Consider the following 21,163-nt stretch of genomic DNA (forward strand, 5'->3'; position numbering starts at 1 on the left):
AAATGAAAATAAGAAAAAAAAACTCTCCATACATTTTGAAGTGTGGGACACTTCATGAGCACACAGAGGAAACCCCTGTAGAATGTACAAACTACAAACTACTGATGGTGACAGATTTGAACCCAAGTTGCTGGCGGTGTAATAGTGTTGCTCTAACTGCTGCGCTAACCGTGCTACCCAACGTTCGGTGGAGCTCCTATTATGTCTTTTACACCCAAGTTATTACTAGAATAGCACTGAGGGTCTAGTAGTACCACCACTTGGCTAAACATATATTAATGGATGTCAAAGACATAATTTACAAATTTGCTGGTGACATAAAATGAACATAATTCATGGATTTTTGAAATAATAATGAGTCAAAAAGATGTAGAACAAATTCATGGAAAAGTGCCAAATGAAATATATTGTTGAGAAATGTAAAAGTTGGTTGAAAGGATGAGAGGAACAATGTTAATGAAAGGCCAAATACACAATTGGTCCTGGGGGAAATGTGCACAATTTGTTGATAGGGCAAGTTGGGAAAATGCTTAATCAACCAGACATGATCTGGGGTTAGGGAAATTTTAAGATCTGTGGGCAAAATGGATCTGTGTGGGGATCTAATTGAGGTCATTGAAATCATTATGGATATCGACAAAGTGAGTAGAAATGAACTGTTCTCATTGGTAAAAGGTGATTGGTAAGGGAAAGAGGTCTAGATACAATATGGGAAGTAGTAAAGCAAGATTCAACTGGAGCATTTAAAAGGGAGTGAGGAAAAACTTAAAAAGGAAAGTATTTGTAGGGCACAGGGTGAGACTAGCTGTAATGTTTGTACATATAGAGTCAGTGTTGAATTAATGGGATGAATGACCTACTTTCTGTGATTCTTTTCTTTCTTTGGCTTGGCTTCGTGGACAAAGATTTATGGAGGGGTAATGTCCACGTCAGCTGCAGGCTCGTATGTGGCTGACAAGTCCGATGAGGGACAGGCAGACACGGTTGCAGTGGTTGCAAGGGAAAATTGGTTGGTTGGGGTTGGGTGTTGGGTTTTTCCTCCTTTGTCTTTTGACAGTGAGGTGGGCTCTGCGGTCTTCTTCAAAGGAGGTTGCTGCCCACCGAACTGTGAGGCGCCAAGATGCACGGTTTGAGGCGATATCAGCCCACTGGCGGTGGTCAATGTGGCAGGCTCCAAGAGATTTCTTTAGGCAGCCCTTGTACCTCTTCTTTGGTGCACCTCTGTCTCAGTGGCCAGTGGAGAGCTCACCATATAACACGATCTTGGGAAGGCGATGTTCCTCCATTATGGAGACGTGACCTACCTAGCGCAGTTTGATCTTCATCAGCGTGGATTCGATGCTGTCAGCCTCTGCCATCTCGAGTACTTCGATGTTGGAGATGAAGTCGCTCCAATGAATGTTGAGGATGGAGCGGAGTCAACGCTGGTGGAAACGTTCTAGGAGCCATAGGTGATGCCGGTAAAGGACCCATGATTCGGAGCCAAACAGGAGTGTGGGTATGACAATGGCTCTGTATACGCTAATCTTTGTGATTAATCTGTGATTAATATTATTTAAAATGGCATGTGGATACTTATCTTTTTTGATTGAAATACTAGAGCAAGGATGTTGTGCAGGACAGTCCAAAACAGAGTGAACCTGAGCTTTAGGGAGGAAACAATTCCATCAGAATCCTAAAGGAAAGGGAATAAATTGCCTATTGGTGGTATGATATGGGAACTGTCAGAAATTTACCACGTATAATCCAATGAATGTGGAGATTGTTGAGGACAAGTGAGAGCAGAAGTACAGGAAGTGGAACAGATATGGTAAGGGCCCCAACAGCCATGTCCTTTCCAATTGTTCTCATAAATGACTCACTTGTGAAGTTAGAGTGTTGCCATTCCTAGCTTGAGAATTTTTTTTGTTCTCTGGCCTAACAGTGACTTTCCAAACTCTAAAATGTTAATCAAATCATTTCATTTTTCAACATTCCAGAGAATTGATTATCTTGTGTAAGCTTTCCGCATAATCAAACCTTTTTGGAAATAGATAACATTCAAGTGAATCTATTATGCTACAGCAGTTCCTTCTAGAAAGCACTTCAGCTGTGGTCTAACCTGGCCTTTGCACAGCCCACAGCATCACAACCCACCAGCTGCTTTAAACTTCTAAAAGTGGACATTTCCTCAGAATTTTTGTTTTGCTCGGTCTGACTGTTTGCTGCATTTTAATGTATATGGACTGGGCATCATACTTTTACAAGCTGTTAGAAATGCTCCAGTATATTATAAAATGAATGGTATTTATGTTTGCCTGCATTGATTTTGCCTATTGCTTAATCTATCAATTAAGTGCTTTAAGCTTATTTTTCTTCCTGTCCCAGCACTATTCATATCATCAACAAGCTTGGATGATGGCATTCTACTCTGTTATCTAAGTGAATAGTTTAAATACCCTTCAGCCCAACTCGCCCACACCAACTAAAATGGATTTATCAGTGAGGATTAGTGAGAGCTCCACACTCATCCTCAACTCCAGGGCCCTGCAAGGCTGTGTTCTCAGCCCCCCCCCCCCCCCCCCCCCGCCCCCCGGTATACTCCCTCTACATCAGTGGTTCCCAAACCTTTTCAGGCTGCTGCCCCCTTGGCTCCCAGGCCACATCCCTAGCGCATCCCCCACCCCCACACAACACACGCACATATATATAATGAGCACACACCTCTTTCTTGGTATTAAGTCTACTGCAAATTTAAAACAACAACGAAGCTAACACTATAAACAAGCGTATGTATCTCACAAAATAAAAATTATAGTAAACCAATTTATTTAGCAATATGAAATTTACTTCAGGGCTGGTCCAGCATCTCATGGGCCTACCCGCCCACCACTCTGAGTGAGCCCATGAGGTGCACTCCTGGTCTCTTCCTGTCTGTCTGCACTTCTGAATGCCTTACTTGCTGTACTACATATGGGATGTTCAGCTGGGAATACTCACTAAACAAACTTTCTTCTTGTACATGTGACAATATCATCAAACTTGTTTTTTCTCTATATTTTGTGTCTTTTTCAGTCTCTATTTTATCTCAATTTATTTTTCAAATATCCTGTGACCTTTGACATTTTTTATCTTTGTCTCTTTCAAGCATTCCTTCTCACTCTTCCTCTCTCTCCTTCTCTCTCTCTCTCTCTCTCTCTCTCTCTCTCTCTCTCTCTCTCTCTGTACCTTTAATCTTTTTAATGTTTGTTTTGCTTCAAATATTAAATAATGCATGAGAGGAGTTTGTTATGGGGTATATTTTATATATATTATATAAATATGCCTTTAAAAGCGATAGACTGTGGGGGTTTAGTGTGTAGGTCACTTCACCAACAGAGTAACACTTCACAAAAGAGATCTCATTTAAAATGCAAGACCTTTGCTGAAGGTGAGACATTGAGGCACAAGTGCCTTTGCAAAGACAATGAAACTACTTTGGGGGAAAGAACTTCAGAAGCAGGTCCAAATGGATTGAAGCCCAGGCTCATGCTGATAAAGATCTTACAAAGACTGGGTTTTACAAGCAGAGAGAAAAAAGACAAGCAGGATTTCTCTTTGTGAGAGAGAGAGAGAGAGAGAAGAGAGAGAGGGAAACCAATTCTGCAGTAGCTTTTGGAGGGTGCCCATGCCAAGCTAGAAGCTTGTTGAAAACCCCATTTTGAAAATGGGTTGTGAGTTCTGAATTCAGCCTATTAAAACCCCTTGTAGTCCTTACAAGAGGAAATGGCTTTCTAGAATGGTTCTCCTAAAATAAGGGAGACAAGAGGAACTCTGTGGTGACCCGGAAGAAGAGGTTATCATTTGGAAAATCCATGATAGGGCAAGTTTCTTCAGCAAGACACTGAGTGACTGATTGGAGGAAATCAGTTTGTGTCTATGTCCAACGAGCAACCAATATCTCTCTCTCAAACCAACGAGAACCTTCCTGAGTGTTAAAATTCATAAATGTTAAATTCTGTGCATAGTATAAGAATTGCCTGATATCAGTGAACTTGGAGAAGTGAGATTGGACTGTGAAACAGAGAACTTTCCTGAACATCTACAGATTACATATACATGCGCTTAGAATTACAAGGGTGTTAAGTTAGGTTAAGTTAATAGTAATAAGTTAGAGTTTGATCCTGTTTTCATGTTTAAAGATAATGAAAAGTAGCTTTTGTTAAAGTCACCATTTGTCTTGGTGAATTTCTATTGCTGATGGGTTTTGGGGTCCTCTGGACTCGTAACATGTTTATAGATTTCAAATCCTGTTCAAACTTTATTCTATTCTGCAATGTAGCCTCCACTTCCATGAGGTCAGTCATTAACCAGCAATCAGACATTGCTCTGCAAGCTGATGTCAAAATGAGCCTGGTGTGAAATTTTGAGGTTGTGGCTGCAATCTCCTGGTACATTACTCCAGCTAAGATTATTGCCCCTCTAACCACTGCTAACAATCTTCAAACTTTCTGAATCAACATTTCTTTTGTCTTTAAACAAAAGACAAAGGTGTGAATTTACAATCGCACCTTAATTTTTTAAAAGGTCCCAAATCTTGCAATACTGTACGGGGAAACTTGGCATATATATGTCTGCTCTCGATCCTTTTTCCAGCAAGTTTGCCATTACTGTTACCTTTCATTGCTATTGAAATGCTCTGACGGTCTTCCCTGCTGTCTCCTAAGCTTCAAGACACTTCCTCTTTGTGCAACCACACTGAAAAAGTAACCAGCTGAAAGACCCACAATCCTATTGGGAGATTATTAGACTTAAGAGTCTTAAATCTGGAATATATTAGGTAAAATTCATTCTTTTTTTAATAGTTTATTTAAAATTTTTGACCATATTTACAGTCAATTACAACATTAAAAATGACTCAGTACAAATGTAAATCCAGCATTTACTCCATGATGGTTAAATCCCAACCCCCACCCACCCAAGAAAAATGCCCAAAGAAAAGAGTAGATGTAAATAAAAAGCAAGAAAAGAAAGAAAGGAAAGCAGAATGGGTCGCTGAAAAGTGTGGCGCACTTCACAGGGATCATAAATTGATGTTCCATTTAATTTTCTTTAGAGAAGATCAGCACAGGTCTCGAGGGTAAGGCAGAACACAATTAAAGATTTACATCTGAAAATACTAACTCTGAACCCCAAACTTGTAAAAATATGTTGTACTGATTTCTTAAGTTTTAGGTAATTTTCTCAAGGGGAATACAACTATGTATTTCTGCGTTTCAACATGCCACACCTAGATGTAAATCAGTCTTCCATACAACTGCTCTACATTTTCTAGCCACTGCCAATGCATATTTAACAAATTATATTTGATATTTAGATAGTTGCAGTTTAGGTCTTACCCAGTAAAAATAATTCTGGGTTTTGTGGAAATTTAGTTCCTGTAATGTGCTCTTTAGAAATTTCCTAGATCGACCCAAAAGGTCTCACTTTAGAATATAACCAGGTTGAATGTAAAAAAGTTCCTACCTCTTCACCACCAAAACATTGGTCTGTTAAGTCTAAATTTAATTTATTTAATTTCTATGGTGTGAGATATAATTTTTTTCACTCTATGAACCACATTAATCAAAATACACACAAACATTTCCCTCTTGAATATACACAGTGTCATTTTCTCCACTTTTTTCCCCCTCCCCTCCCTTCTTCCCACCCCCCTCCAAACCCATTAAACGTTCAACATATACAATACAATAAACCCATTAAACAATGTCATCACACAATGAAAATAAACAAGAAAATTGTGTCATCTACTTTTACACACTGGATCAGTTCATTTCGTCTTCTCATTCTATCATTTTAGGGGGTGGAGGTCCACGGTAGGCCCTCTCTGTTGTGTTCCATGTACGGTTCCCAAATTTGTTCAAATAATGTAACATTATTTTTTAAATTATATATTATTTTTTCAAATGGAATACATTTATTCATTTCCATGTACCATTGCTGTACTCTCAGGCTCTCTTCTGATTTCCAAGTTGACATTATACATTTTTTTGCTACAGCTAAGGCTATCATAATAAATCTTTTTTGCGCTTCATCCAGTTTAAGGCCTAATTCTTTACTTCTTATATTACTTGGAAGAAAGATCTCTGGATTTTTTGGTATTTTGCTTTTTGTGATTTTATTTAATATCTGATTTAGATCTTCCCAAAATTTTTTCACTTTCTCACATGCCCAAATTGCATGTACTGTTGTTCCCATTTCCTCCTTACAGCGAAAACATCTGTCTGATACTGTTGGATCCCATTTATTTAACTTTTGGGGCGTGATATATAGCCTGTATAACCAGTTATATTGTATCATGCGTAACCTCGTGTTTATTATATTTCTCATAGTTCCGGAGCATAGCTTTTCCCATATTTCATTTTTTATCTTTATGTTTCGATCTTGTACCTACTTGTGTTTGGGTTTATAGCTTATTTCATCATTTTCTTTCTCTTGCAGCTTGATGTACATGTTTGTTATAAATCTTTTAAATATCATTGTGTCTGTAATCACATATTCAAAGCTGCTTCCTTCTGGTAATCTCAGTCTGCTTCCCAATTTGTCCTTTAAGTAGGTTTTCAGTTGATGGTATGCAAACATTGCACCATGAGTTATTCCGTATTTGTACTTCATTTGTTCAAATGATAATAAATTATTTCCCCAAAAACAATTTTCTATTCTTTTAATTCCTTTTCTCTCCCATTCTCCAAGGGAAAGGTTATCTATTGTGAAAGGGATTAGTTGATTTTGTGTCAATAATAATTTTGGTAGTTGGTAATTTGTTTTTTTTCCTTTCAACGTGAATCTTCTTCCAAATGTTGAGCAGATGGTGCAGTACTGGTGAACTTCTATGTTGCACCAGTTTTTCATCCCACTTATAAAGTATATGTTCTGGTACCTTCTCCCCTATTTTATCTAGCTCTGTCATGGTCCAATCTGGTTTTTCCCTTGTTTGATAAAAATCTGATAGATATCTTAATTGTGCTGTTGTATAATAATTTTTTTAAGTTTGGTAGCTGCAAACCACCTTGTTTGTACCATTCTGTTAATTTATCTAGCGCTATCCTCGGTTTCCCCCCTTTCCATAAGAATTTCCTTATTATTCTCTTCAGTTCATTGAAGAATTTCTCTGTTAAGGGAATTGGTAATGATTGAAATAGGTATTGAATCCTTGGGAAGATATTCATTTTAATGCAATTTACCCTTCCTATCAGTGTTAGTGGTAAATCTTTCCAATGTTCAAAGTCATCTTGTAATTTCTTCATAAATAGCTGATAGTTTAATTTGTATAGATGGCCTAGGTTGTGAGATATAATTGATGCAAAAATTATATTGTACTAATCTATATTTTACATTTATCTTATTAGTCATACTATCCTGACATAATTCAGACCAGATTTCTTCATCTATTCTTACATTAAGTCTGATTCCCATCTCTGCCTGGACTTATGAATCCTATTTGATTTGAAGTAAGTGATACTTTGCTGAAGTGAATTTCTCTGTGTTTCCCTTTTGAATCAGAGTCTCTATATCACTACAATTTGGTAGAAACATTGTTGGGCCCAATTTATCCCTTAGATATGCTCTTATTTGAAAATAGCAGAAGATTATGTTGTTAAGAATTAGATAATTATTTTTTAATTGTTTCAATTACATTAATTGTCCCCTATCATAATAATCTTCAATATTTCTGATTCTTTTACGAGACCAAATTTTAAAAATTAAATTGCCCACTGTACAAGGTATAAACTTATTATGAGTCAGGGGTATTTTTGGAGATAAGCCCCTCCCCATTTCAATATCAAGATTTATTCCAAATATTGATTAAATGTTTTAGCAAAGGGGTTTGTCTCTCACCAGTTAGTAATTTCACATACCATTTAAATATAAAGACCTCTTCCATTCTCTCTTCTATTTTATCCAATTCTATTTTCACCATACACGTTTATCTCCTTTACTCAAAAAAGAAAGTAAGAAATAACATTTGAGCCGCTCAATAATAATTTTTTTAAATTAGGGAGTTTCAAGCCTCCCAGTTCATATTTCCAAGTTAATTTTTCTATAAAGACCCTCAACATCTTAACTTTCCAAAGAAATTTTCTGATATATTTTTCAACTCCTGAAAGAACCACTGAGTTAATGGTGTGGGTAATGATTGAAAGAGATATTGTACTTTCAGAAATATATTCATTTTAATACAATTGACTCTTTCCACTAGTGTTATGGGTAAGGCCATCCATCTGTTTAAATCTGCATCAATCTTTTTGAGTAAAAGTAAATAATTCAATTTGTATAAATTTTTAAGTTATTATCCATACATATTCCTCAGTATTTTATCCCATTTGTCAGCCATTTAAATAGGGTATCTCTTTTACACTGAGTATAGACTCCTCTTGTAAGGGGCATAATTTCACTCATCCCAATTTATTTTATAACCCAAAACTTTCCCATAATCTTCCAGTTTTGAGTATAATTTCTGTAATGAATTTACTGGTTCTGTCAAATATATCAATGCATCATCAGCAAATAAATTAATTTTATATTCCTCCTGGTTAACCCTAAATCCCTTAATGTCTGTATCTTGATGAATTACTTGTGCAAGAGATTCTATAGCTAAAATGAATAGAACTGGTGATACCTTACATCCTTGACTACTAGATCTTGACAACTGAAAAGATGTAGAAATGTGTCCATTAGTTACCACTTTAGCTTTTGGTTCATTGTATAATGCTTCAATCCAATTGGTAAAAAATTGACCTAGTCCAAATTTTTCCAGCACTTTAAATAAAAAATCCCACTCCAGTCAATCAAATGCTTTTTCTGCATCTAATGCCACAATGACATTCAGATAACTCCTCTTTTGTGCTAAATGAATTTCTACTAATCAGAATACTTACATTATCAATAGATTGTCTCTTTTTCACAAAGCCTGTTTGGTCCATATTTATCAATTTCAGCAAGAATTTTGCCAATCTGGTATAATTCATTCTGATATGCGTTTTGATGGATGGATGGATTGATGTAAACAATTGAATGGAACATAAGAATATTATAATTACTGTTCAGCTTGTTAGTGTCTACAATTCTATTATCACTTAACTACTTGATTTGTTTGAACCAAGAGAACTTTTGTAGAGAAAAGACTAAGTCACAATCTGGGCAACACAGATGGAATGTTCTATTGTCAATGTGGATTATATTCATTGTCATATTAGAACAGCTTGATCATTAGCTGGGTCAAAAACACAAGCCTTGAACATAACAGCAGTATTGATGTTGGTCTCCATTTTCAAACAGAAATGTATAGACCTGCTTCTTCATGTCACATGGAATCAATCTGGTGTACCTGAAGTTTAGATCTGTAGAGGATCCAGACTAGAAAGCATCCACCAAGCACTTCTTGCAATTCTGCATTGGTAACTTAGACCAGCCATTCTCAACATTTGATTTGGCTATGGCCTTCTAAGAGTCTGCTCAAAGTTTATGGCCCCTTCCCCCTTCCCTGTGAAGCGGTCATTTAGTTGGTGCTTTCTGTACTGACTACATAAATAAATATTTTATACTTTCAATTTGAGGTCCCCTTTAAATACACGCTGCCCCCCCCCCCAACTTGGGAGGGGGAGGGAAGTGGGGTGTTGGCTTTGATTACAACATTGACATTGACTCCAATCCAGGGGTTACAGCTGCTGGCCAGTCATAGCTACATTGTAGCAAATGTATGGGGAAGCAATGTGCAGGGTGGATGTTTGTACAAAGAATAAAATTGCCAAACTATGAAAGTGCAATGTATCTTCCTGTCCCTTGCTCGCGCCAAGAAAGCTTTCGGGGTTCAAGTGCACTGAGTAACGGTGCAGTGGTCTAGAAGAGAAAAACAAATGCTCCAGATCTAAAATAAAACAGAAAATGTTGTGGGTACTTGATAGGCCAGACACCATCTGTGCAGAGAGAAACAGGGGTAACATTTTCAGGTCAAAAACCATTCCTAAGAACTACAAAAGTTTTTAAAAAATCAAACTAAAAAGTTGTAGCGAGGGGGATGTATGGAAAGAGCAAAAGGGTTTGTCTGTGATGTGCAGAACCCAAGGCTGTCCAAGTGACAATTAATTTCAGTGCCGTCCAAGAGAGGTGCTAATCTGTGTGGAAGAATGTAAATAGAAATAAATTAATGAGGGAGAAAGGAAAACAATAATTTGCTTCAACTGCGATACTGAACACAGCATTTGTTAGAAATCTGAAATAAGAAAATGTTGGAAATGCTCAGCTGATCAGGTTGTACCTGAGGTGAGAGATAACTCGTGATGTAAATGAATCTACGTCAACACTATCCATTCTTGTCTCAAACAGGAAAATCTGATTATCTGATATTTTTGATATTTCAATATTGAATCCTGAGTGCTGAGACACAAGTATGTTCAATAGGAGGTGCAATGCCCAAAAATGCTGCAGAGACTAATGGCACTAAAATCACTGTGTGTGCAAACTTAAAGAATAGTTTTAAGAATTTGAAAGGGGAGTGGAAGATGTGTAGAATCATGTTGAAGGTAGTGGAAATATTTTGAATGTGGAGGCTGATGGGGTAGAAGGCAAAGATATTGCCACATTAATTTTTCAAAGCTTCCAAGTTCCTGCTTTGGCTTAGAGAAGAGAGTGAGAACAAAAGAGTGGGAAAGAGGAGATATGACAAAGATAGAGATCTGAAAGGATGGAAAGGAGTCTTTTTTTTTTAATTTTTTTTATTTTTCACACCATAAACCACACTGACCATGATACACACATTTTCCTTTTCAAATATATACAGTGCCATTTTCTCCCCTCCTCCCTACCTCCCCCCTATCCATTTAAAGTACAAAATCTAAGATACAAAATCTAAGATACATTAAACCAGTCAAACAATGTTGTCATTCAATAAAAATAAACAAGAAATTCCACTGAATCAATTCTTTTCATTTCCTTCTCCTTTCGTTAATTTAGGTAGTGAATGTCCCCGGTAGGTTTTCTCTATTGTGTTTCATGTAAGGCTCCCATATTTGTTCAAATATTTCAATATTAGTTCTTAAACTATATGTTATTTTTTCTAATGGAATACATTTATTCATTTCTATATACCATTGTTGTATTTTCAAATTATCTTCCAATTTCCAGGTTGACATAATACATTTTTTTGCTACGGCTAGAGCTATCTTAACAAATCTTTTTTGTGCACCATCCAAATCAATTCCAAATTCTTTGTTTTTTATGTTACTTAGGAGGAAGATCTCTGAATTTTTTGGTATATTGTTTTCTGTAATTTTATTTAATATTTGGTTTAGATCTTCCCAAAATTTTTCTACTTTCTCACATGTCCAGATTGCATGAAATGTTGTTCCCATTTCTTTGTTACATCGAAAACATCTGTCAGATACTGTTGGGTCCCATTTATTTAACTTTTGAGGTGTAATGTATAGCTTGTGTATCCAGTTATATTGTATCATACGTAACCTCGTATTTATTGTATTTCTCATCGTTCCAGAACATAACTTCTCCCATGTTTCCTTTTTATCTTTATATTTAAATCTTGTTCCCATTTTTGTTTAGTTTTACCATTTGTTTCCTCATTCTCCTTTTCTTGCAGTTTAATATACATATTTGTTATAAATCTTTTGATTATCATTGTATCTGTAATCACATATTCAAAGTTACTTCCCTCTGGTAACCTCAGACTGCTTCGTAATTTGTCCTTCAAGTAGGATCTCAATTGGTAATATGCCAGCACTGTATCTTGAGTTATATTGTATTTATCTTTCATTTGTTCAAAGGATAATAATCTATTTCCTGAAAAACAATTTTCTATTCTTTTGATCCCTTTTTTCTCCCATTCTCTAAAGGAAAGGTTATCTATTGTAAAAGGGAGTAACTGATTTTGCGTCAATATTAGTTTTGGTAATTGGTAATTTGTTTTATTCCTTTCTACGTGAATCTTTTTCCAAATATTGAGTAGATGATGTAATACTGGAAAACTCCTACGTTGTACCAATTTTTCATCCCATTTATATAATATGTGTTCAGGTATCTTTTCCCCTATTTTATCTAATTCTAATCTAGTCCAATCTGGCTTTTCCCTTGTTTGATAAAAATCTGATAGATATCTTAATTGTGCGGCTCTATAATAATTTTTAAAGTTTGGCAGTTGTAAGCCTCCTTGTTTATACCATTCTGTTAATTTATCTAGTGCTATCCTCGGTTTCCCCCCCCCTTTCCATAAAAATTTCCTTATTATTTTCTTTAACTCCTTGAAGGATTTCTCTGTCAAGTGTATTGGCAATGCCTGAAAGAGGTATAATATCCTTGGGAAAATGTTCATTTTAATACAGTTTATCCTTCCTATTAGTGTTAATGGTAAATCTTTCCAATGCTCTAAATCGTCCTGTAATTTTTTCATTAGTGGATAATAATTGAGTTTATATAGATGGCCGAGATTTTTATTTATTTGTATACCTGGGTATCTTATTGCTTGCATTTGCCATCTGAATGGTAATTCCTTCTTAAATTTTGAGAAATCCGCATTATTCATTGGCATTGCTTCACTTTTATTTACGTTAATCTTGTAACCCGACACTTCTCCATATTCCTTCAATTTCTTATATAATTCTTTTATTGATAGTTCTGGTTCTGTTAAGTATACTATTACATCATCCGCAAATAAACTGATTTTATATTCCTTGTCTTTTATTTTTATCCCTTTTATATTATTTTCTGTTCTTATCAATTCTGCTAGTGGTTCTATAGCTAACGCGAACAATAAGGGTGATAGTGGGCATCCCTGCCGTGTTGACCTGCTTAAGTTAAATTGCTTTGATATATATCCATTTACTGTCACTTTCGCCAATGGCCCCTTATATAATGCTTTAATCCAATTAATATACTTCTCTGGTAAACTGAATTTTTGCAATACTTTGAATAAATAATTCCATTCTACTCTGTCAAAGGCCTTCTCTGCATCTAAAGCAACTGCTACTGTTGGCGCTTTACTCCCTTCTACTGCATGAATTAAGTTAATAAATTTACAAATATTGTCTGTTGTGCGTCTTTTTTTAATAAATCCAGTTTGGTCTAGATTTACCATTTTAGGTACATACTCTGCTAATCTGTTTGCTAATATTTTAGCTATTATCTTTATAATCTGTGTTAAGTAATGATATTGGTCTATATGACGCTGGTGCGAGTGGATCTTTCCCTTGCTTTAGTATTACTGTAATTATTGCTGTTTTACATGAATCTGGTAAGCTTTGTGTTTTATCAATCTGGTTGATTACTTCCAGGAGGGGAGGAATTAATAAATCTTTAAATGTTTTATAGAATTCTGTTGGGAATCCATCCTCTCCTGGTGTTTTATTATTTGGTAATTTTTTTATTATCTCTTGTATTTCTACTATTTCAAATGGTTCTGTTAATTTATTTTGTCCCTCTATTTGTAATTTTGGTAGTTCAATTTTAGTTAAAAATTCATCTATTTTCCCTTCTTTCCCTTCGTTTTCAGTTTGGTATAATTGTTCACATAATTCTCTAAAGTTTTCCTTGATCTCCGTTGGATTATATGTGATTTGTTTGTCTTTTTTCCTTGATGCCAATACCATTTTCTTAGCTTGTTCTGTCTTAAGCTGCAATGCTAGAATTTTGTGCGTTTTTTCCCCTACTTCATAATATTTCTGTTTTGTCTTCATTATGTTCTTCTCCACCTTATATGTTTGTAGTGTTTCATATTTTATTTTTTTTTATCTGCCAATTCTCTTCTTTTAGTTGTATCTTCCTTCATTGCTAATTCTTTTTCTATATTTACTATTTCCCTTTCCAACTGCTCTGTTTCCTGATTATAGTCCTTCTTCATCTTGGTTACATAACTTATTATTTGCCCTCTAATGAACGCTTTCATTGCATCCCATAGTATAAACTTATCTTTCACTGATTCCGTATTTATTTCAAAATATATTTTAATTTGTCTTTCAATTAATTCTCTAAAATCCTGCCTTTTAAATAGCATGGAGTTTAATCTTCATCTATACATTCTTGGAGGGATGTCCTCTAACTCTATTGTCAATATCAAGGGTGAATGGTCCGATAATATTCTAGCTTTATATTCTGTTTTTCTTACTCTATCTTGCATACGAGCTGATAACAAAAATAGGTCTATTCTTGAGTATGTTTTATGTCTACCCGAGTAATATGAATATTCCTTTTCATTTGGGTGTTGTTTCCTCCATATATCCAAATGTTGCATTTCTTCCATCGATTTAATTATAAATTTGGTTACTTTGTTCTTTCTGTTAATTTTTTTCCCAGTTTTGTCCATATTCAGGTTGAAATCCCCTCCTATTAATATGTTCCCTTGCGTATCTGCTATCTTCAAAAAAATATCTTGCATAAACTTTTGACCTTCTTTGTTAGGTGAATATGCATTGAGTAGATTCCAAAACTCCGAATATATCTGACATTTTATCATTACATATCTCCCTGCTGGATCTATTATTTCCTCTTCTATTTTAATTGGCACATTTTTATTGATTAATATAGCTACACTTCTTGCTTATGAATTATACGACGCTGCTGTTACATGTCCTACCCAATCTCTCTTTAATTTCTTGTGCTCCAATTCAGTTAAATGTGTTTCTTGCACAAATGCTATATCAATTTTTTCTTTTTTCAGTAAATTTAGCAGTTTCTTCCTTTTAATTTGGTTATGTATTCCGTTAATATTTAAAGTCATATAGTTCAGCGTAGCCATTTCATACTTTGTTTATCTTCCCTTTCCATTTCTCCATCATCACCTTTCCTTCTTATCCATTTCTGCTTTCTTGTTTTGAACACTTTATAAGACAACATTTGTAAAACATCAAACATTTTCCTTATTCTCCTATTTAAAACCTCTTTAACCCCATTCTCCCCTCCCCCTCCTGAGTTGCCCTTTATCCTTTGTCGGGCAACCACATCTCCCCTTTCCATTTGGATTTACGAATTCACTCGCAAACGTCAACTGATTTTGTAGTGACCGTAACTCCTCCCCACCCAGCCCCCCCAGAAAAGATTTCAATTTTCATATGTAACAAAGGTCATTCTTTTAATTCCCTCCTTATTCCCTCTATTCCCTTTCATTCCCTTATTAATTCTTGTCTATACTCTATATATTTTCCTCTAAATACGGATACATTCATGTATACACACTATATATATATATACACACATATACCCCTTTACACACATACATATAGTTCGTGGTCATTTTTACTCTCATTACATGTCTTCATCTCTCTGCTTGTTTTGTAGTTGTTCTGCAAATTTCCTTGCTTCCTCTGGATCCAAGAATAGTCTGTTTTGTTGCCCTGGAATAACTATTTTAAGTACCGCTGGGTACTTTAACATAAATTTATATCCTTTTTTCCATAAAATCGTTTTTGCTGTATTGAACTCCTTCCTCTTCTTCAGGAGTTCAAAACTTATGTCTGGATAGAAAAAAAATTTTTGACCTTTATATTCCAGTGGCTTTTTGTCTTCTCTTACTTTCTTCATTGCTTTCTCCAATATATTTTCTCTTGTTGTATATCTTAAGAATTTTACTAAAATGGATCTTGGATTTTGCTGCGGTTGTGGTTTCGGGGCTAAAGTTCTATGTGCCCTCTCTATTTCCATTTCTTCCTGTAATTCTGGTCTTCCTAGGACCCTGTGGATCCAATCTTTTATAAATTCTCTCATATTCTTGCCTTCTTCATCTTCCTTAAGGCCCACTATCTTTATATTATTTCTTCTATTATAGTTTTCTATTATATCTATCTTCTGAGCTAACAGCTCATGTGCCTCTTTAACTTTTTTATTAGATTCTTCTAATTTCTCTTTTAATTCCTCTATTTCCATTTCTACAATTGTTTCTCGTTCTTCCATATTTTCCACTCTTTTTCCTATCTCTGACATGGCCATTTCTATTTTATCCATTTTTTCTTCTGCATTCTTAATTCTTCTTTTTATCTCATTAAATTCTTGTAATTGCCATTCTTTCACTGATTCCATATATTCTTTAAAAAAAGATACATCCATTGTCTTGCCTTTCTCTTCTTCTTCCATTTCTTTCTGTTCTTCTTCTTCTTCCTCTGGGTTGACCATCTGTTGTTTCCTTGTTTTCTTTTTACCCTCTTCTTTCTTGTTGTCGTTATTGTGTGTTCTGCACCTGCTGCTGTGCTGCAGGTGTCTCTCTCAGCTGTGGAGATCGACTCCGCAGCTGTTCCCCCCTCCCATCAGTGTGTTTTTTTTCATGCGCGGTTGCGCACTTTTACTCGGCTCTGCGAGCCATTTTTGTAGTCCCGAGCCCGGGACTTCCACTGACCTGAGGGAGCGGGCTTCTCTCTCCGCGGCGGGCCTCTTCGGACAGGTAAGGCCTTCACCTTCTTCTTCCGACATTCTTTCTTCCTCTTTTCTTCCCGTTGTTTTCGACTTTTCTCTCTTCGCTGCCATTTTCTTCTCACCTTTATTTTTACTTTATTATAAATTTTAATCTTGTACCTTTGTGCTTTGTGTGTTTTTTTTTAACTTTTCGGGAGAGGGCTGGAATTCCCTGACCGGCCACTACTCCATCACGTGACTCCTCCCGGATGGAAAGGAGTCTTGACAGGTTGAGTTGGAGGACGTGTCATCAAAGAGCAAGGACAAGGAATGCATGGAATGACTTGAATAAGCATCTTAATTTCCAATTCATAAGTGAAGTGATGTCGGTTTAACCCTGCAGAAGGCACACAAAATTTCTAATTAACCAGTGTTAGACAGGTTTCCTTCAGCCACGATGCCAAAATACATTAAGGGATCAAATTAAAAAGTATATCATGTTTAATGAAGGTATCACTCAGATAAACTTCTTCTCAAGAGCATTGGACAAATTGACAAATCTGGGCTTATAATTGTACAAACTCAGCTATTTGAAGGAATAAGATTTGGCTCTCTTGTCCAAAAGCAGTCACCTCCTGTGGTTGTTTGCTAGGATGCCTGGAGGAGATGTCAATTGATTCTCCACACTCTTTTAATTGCCTGGTTGCCAAGAAACATCTCTCACAGGTCAGCAGGGTTTGCAGGGCTGAGCAAAAGGATCTGGTTTTTTTTTCATATTGTTTAAGTGTGTTGTGATTGTTTACAGCTGATTAAGATAGCTATGGCATTTCAGAGAGTGAAAAAGTAATAGCATTATGTAGCAGTGAAGTTAAATGTTACCCAGACAGGAACAAGTTCACTCATCTTCATGGGTATTATTAAGTTATATCATACTCACAATTAAGTATATTTAATTAATTCTATATCATAAACATTAAGTTACCAGTGAAACAATTGTAGTAACGAACTCAAGTGGCATGGATATCAATGCATTGTGGCAGCATGCCACTAGGCGGGCAAACCGGCCCCGCTTGTAATCCACGCAGCGGGGCAGCCGGCCAAAATGGTGCCGTCGGGGATTTCCCCTTCTTCTCAGCACTGGGCTCAGAAACCCGCACTGAGGAACCACGTGACACCCGGTGACGTCGGGGCCCCCCACCCCCAGCGCAGCTACCAGCCATGTCTGGGCTGGGAGTACGTCCAGCCCGGCAGCCAGCAATAAGCCAATTTTCTGCTCACTGAACTCAACCCGTGTGTGTTCTTTCAGTAGTAGACCCCGACTGGTTCAAATGTCTTTGAACCCAACATGAGTGAACCTGGGATCAGTGCTATAGCCGTCAAGCTGCCTGACTTCTGGGTTCAGGAGCCGGAGACCAGGTTCGGGCCACGCAGAGGCTCAGTTTCACCTCCGCCAGATTTCATCTGACACGACCAAATTCTACCATGTGGTCGCCGCCCTGGACCAGGCCACCGCCAAACATGCGCTGCACCAAGCTCAGCATCCGCTCACCGAAGGCAAATACAGGACCATCAAGCTAGTGCTTATCGGATCTCTCGGACTACCCAGGTGTCAGCGTGCCGCTCGGATGCTGCATATCGACGCCTTGTGGGACAGGTCCCCAGTGGAGTTGATGGACGAGATGCTCGCGCTCATGGGTGATCACACCAACTGCCCACTCTTTGAGCGAATTTCTTTCGACCAACTGCCCGACGACATCCGGCCATTACTGACCCAAGAGAGATTTACTGACCCGAGGAAGGTTCCTCAGAAGGCCCAAGTGCTATGGCTCAAGTGATTCCTGGAGGGCTTGATGGTCCAGCAGGTCATGAGGCACAGGCATGACCATGCCAAACCTGCCCTTAGCGGTAGAACACCCAGCCCCTGCAGGGGCCACCAAGAGCATAACCAGGGGCACGGCATCCGCTCCGGGCCTCTGCTTCTACCACAAGCGCTGGGGAGCCAAGGCTCGGAAGTGTGGTCAGCCCTGCTCGTTCCATGGAAACGAGCAGGCCAGCCACTGTTAATGGCTGCGGCAGCTGGCCAAGGACAGTCAGTCAGCGGCCGGCGCTTCCTCGTCAACACTGGGACCCAGATCAGCGTCATCCCGGCCACGGGTATCAAGTCCAGGAACCGACCACGAGGACCTCCCCTCCGTGCAGCCAACGCAACAGAGATCCGGACGTATGGGAACAAGACAGTCTACTTCCAGATCGGCCGGCGAAAGTTCTCATAGAGCTTCACCATCTCATCCCTTCCAACCGCCATCCTGGATGCTGACTTCCTCCTTGTCCACGGCCTCCTGGTGGACATTCAAGGTAGGCACCTGGTAGACGCCCAGACTTTCCAGGCAGTTCGCCTCGATGCCTCCCGCACAGAGCAGCCGCAGGTGGCCACGATCAACACACCCAGAGATGAGTTCCAGCGAATCCTGGATGAGTTCCCGGCCCTTCTCAGGCCACAGTTCTCCGCTGCCTCACCGCGCCATGGGGTGTTCCACCACATCCCCACCCAGGGTCCATCAGTTCAAGCAAAGGCACAGCAGCTCCCGCCTGACAAGCTCCAGGTGGCAAAGGAAGAGTTTTCGCATCTACTGGAACTGGGGATCATTCAGCACTCCGACAGCCCATGGGCCTCACCACTCCACCTGGTCCCGAAAGCTTCCGGCGGCTGGCACCCCTGCGGAGACTACCGGCGGCTCAATGAGGCAACAATTCCTGATCGTTACCCCATCCCTCACATCCAGGACTTTATGGCCAACCTGCATGGTGCGAGGGTTTTCTCCAAGGTTGACCTGGTGCATGGGTATCACCAGATCCTGGTGCACCCTGAGGGCATACCAAAGACAGCCATTATCACCCCCTTCGGTTTGTTCGAATTCCTTCGCATGCCGTTCGGGCTAAAGAACACCACTCAGACCTTCCAGCACCTCATGGACTCAGTGGGCAGGGACCTGGATTTCATCTTCATTTACTTGGACAACATCCTCATTGCCAGCAGGGTTTGGGTGCAACACAAGCCCGACTTGCACGCCCTCTTCTCCCAGCTGGCCGACTTCGGCCTCACCATCAACCCAGCCAAGTGCCAGTTCGGGAAAGAGTCCATGCAGTTCCTGGGCCATACCATCACGGCCAAAGGAGCCACACCCACCGCTTCGAAGGTCGCCGCTATCAAGGAGTTCCCACGCCCGGACAACCTCAAGGGGCTGCAGTAGTTCGCAGGTATGGTCAATTTCTCTAACCGATTCATCCCAGGAGCTGCACGCATCATGCAGCTGCTATTTGCCCTCATCACAGCCAAGCACAGAACGCTCACCTGGACCCCAGAGGCCTGCAGTGCATTTGAGGCCACCAAGGACATCCTCACAAAGGCTAACATGCTCACCCACCCACACACTGATCTCCATATGGTGCTCTCCTTCGATGCCTCTGGCACAGCCGTCTGCGCTATCCTGGAGCAGCAGGTGAATGGACAATGGAAGCCTCTGGCATTCTTCAGCCGGGTTCTCCACCCACCCAAACGCAAGTATAGCGCCTTCGACCATGAGTTACTGGGCATGTACCTGGCAGTGCAGCATTTCCATTATTTCTTGGAGGGATGGACTTTTACCATCTTTACTGACCATTATCCACTCACTCAGGCGCTTGCGATGGCAAAGGATCCCTGGTCGCCCCGCCAGCAGCGTCACCTCTCCTTCGTGTCAGAGTTTACAAACGACATTCGGCACAAGGTGGGGAAGGACAATGTGGTCGCCGATGCACTCTCATGACCGACCATGTGTGCGCTGACACCCGGCCTTGACTTCAACCAGCTTGTCCGGGACCAGAAGTCTGATGAGGAGACGCGAGCCTTCAGGACTGCCATCACGGGCCTGTGGTTCCTAGACTTCCCGACTCCTTGCGGCGAAAGCACCGTCCTGTGTGGTGTCTCCATGGGCACCCTGCGGCCAGTGGTTCCCCAGCAGTGGTGCAGGCAAGTCTTCCGTCACATCCACGACCTTTCACAGCTGTCCATCAGGTCCATGGTCTGTATGGTGGCAGAGTGGTTTGTCTGGCATGTGCTGTGGAAGCAGATCACAGGCTGGGCCAGAACATGCACCCATTGCCAGATGTCCAAGGTGCACAGACACACCAGGGTGCCTGTGCAAAAGTTAGAGCATGTCTGGGAATGGTTCAGCCACATTCATGTGGACATAGTCAGGCCCTTACCCATTTCCCGGGGCAACTGTTACCTGTTCACAGTGGTAGTCCGCACCACTCATTGGCCCGAGGCGATCCCAATGCCAGACGCCTCCACGGACTCCTGCTCCCAAGCGCTGTTGCGTGGTTGGATTGCCCTGTTCGGAGTTCCAAATCACCTCACCAGCAATCGGGCGCTCAGTTCACCTCTGCGCTCTGGGCACAGCTCGCCAACGGGTTGGGGATAGATCTACACCGCAGCACAGCCTATCACCTGCAGGCCATTGGGCTGGTTGAGCGTCTGCACTGCCACCTTAAGTCAGCACTTATGGCCCGACTCACCGGTCCTGACTGGGTGGACGAACTGCCTTGGGTGCTCCTGGGCATCTGCTCCACGCCCAAGGAGGATCTGCAGGCGTCATCAGCTGAGCTAGTCTACAGCGCACCGCTGGCACTGCCTGGTGAGTTCATCAACATTCCTCACAACCTCCAGCGGTCGTTGCACGAGCTACTTCCCCACCTCTGGGCCCACTTGGACTCCTTTGCACCCCCACCACCGCCCAGACATGGCACACGACCATCTTACACCCCCAGTGAGCTGCAC

The 21,163-nt window shown here is 39.8% G+C and overlaps 1 protein-coding gene across 2 annotated transcripts in view; it reads left to right on the forward strand.

The window, feature by feature from the left end:
- The window catches only part of LOC138743593 (circularly permutated Ras protein 1), an 89,018-nt gene that overhangs the window by 13,531 nt on the left and 54,324 nt on the right, over window positions 1-21,163 (forward strand). Inside the window, exon 2 of one of the 2 annotated variants that reach the window (XM_069899125.1) lies at window positions 7,368-7,469. The exons of the other annotated variant lie outside the window; for it this stretch is intronic. The gene's annotated coding sequence lies outside the window, so the exon portion shown is untranslated. The remainder of the gene's footprint in view (window positions 1-7,367; window positions 7,470-21,163) is intronic. 2 annotated transcript variants of the gene reach the window in all.

The sequence above is a fragment of the Narcine bancroftii genome, chromosome 1, assembly GCF_036971445.1.
Source record: "Narcine bancroftii isolate sNarBan1 chromosome 1, sNarBan1.hap1, whole genome shotgun sequence".
Classification (NCBI taxonomy): Eukaryota; Metazoa; Chordata; class Chondrichthyes; order Torpediniformes; family Narcinidae; genus Narcine; species Narcine bancroftii.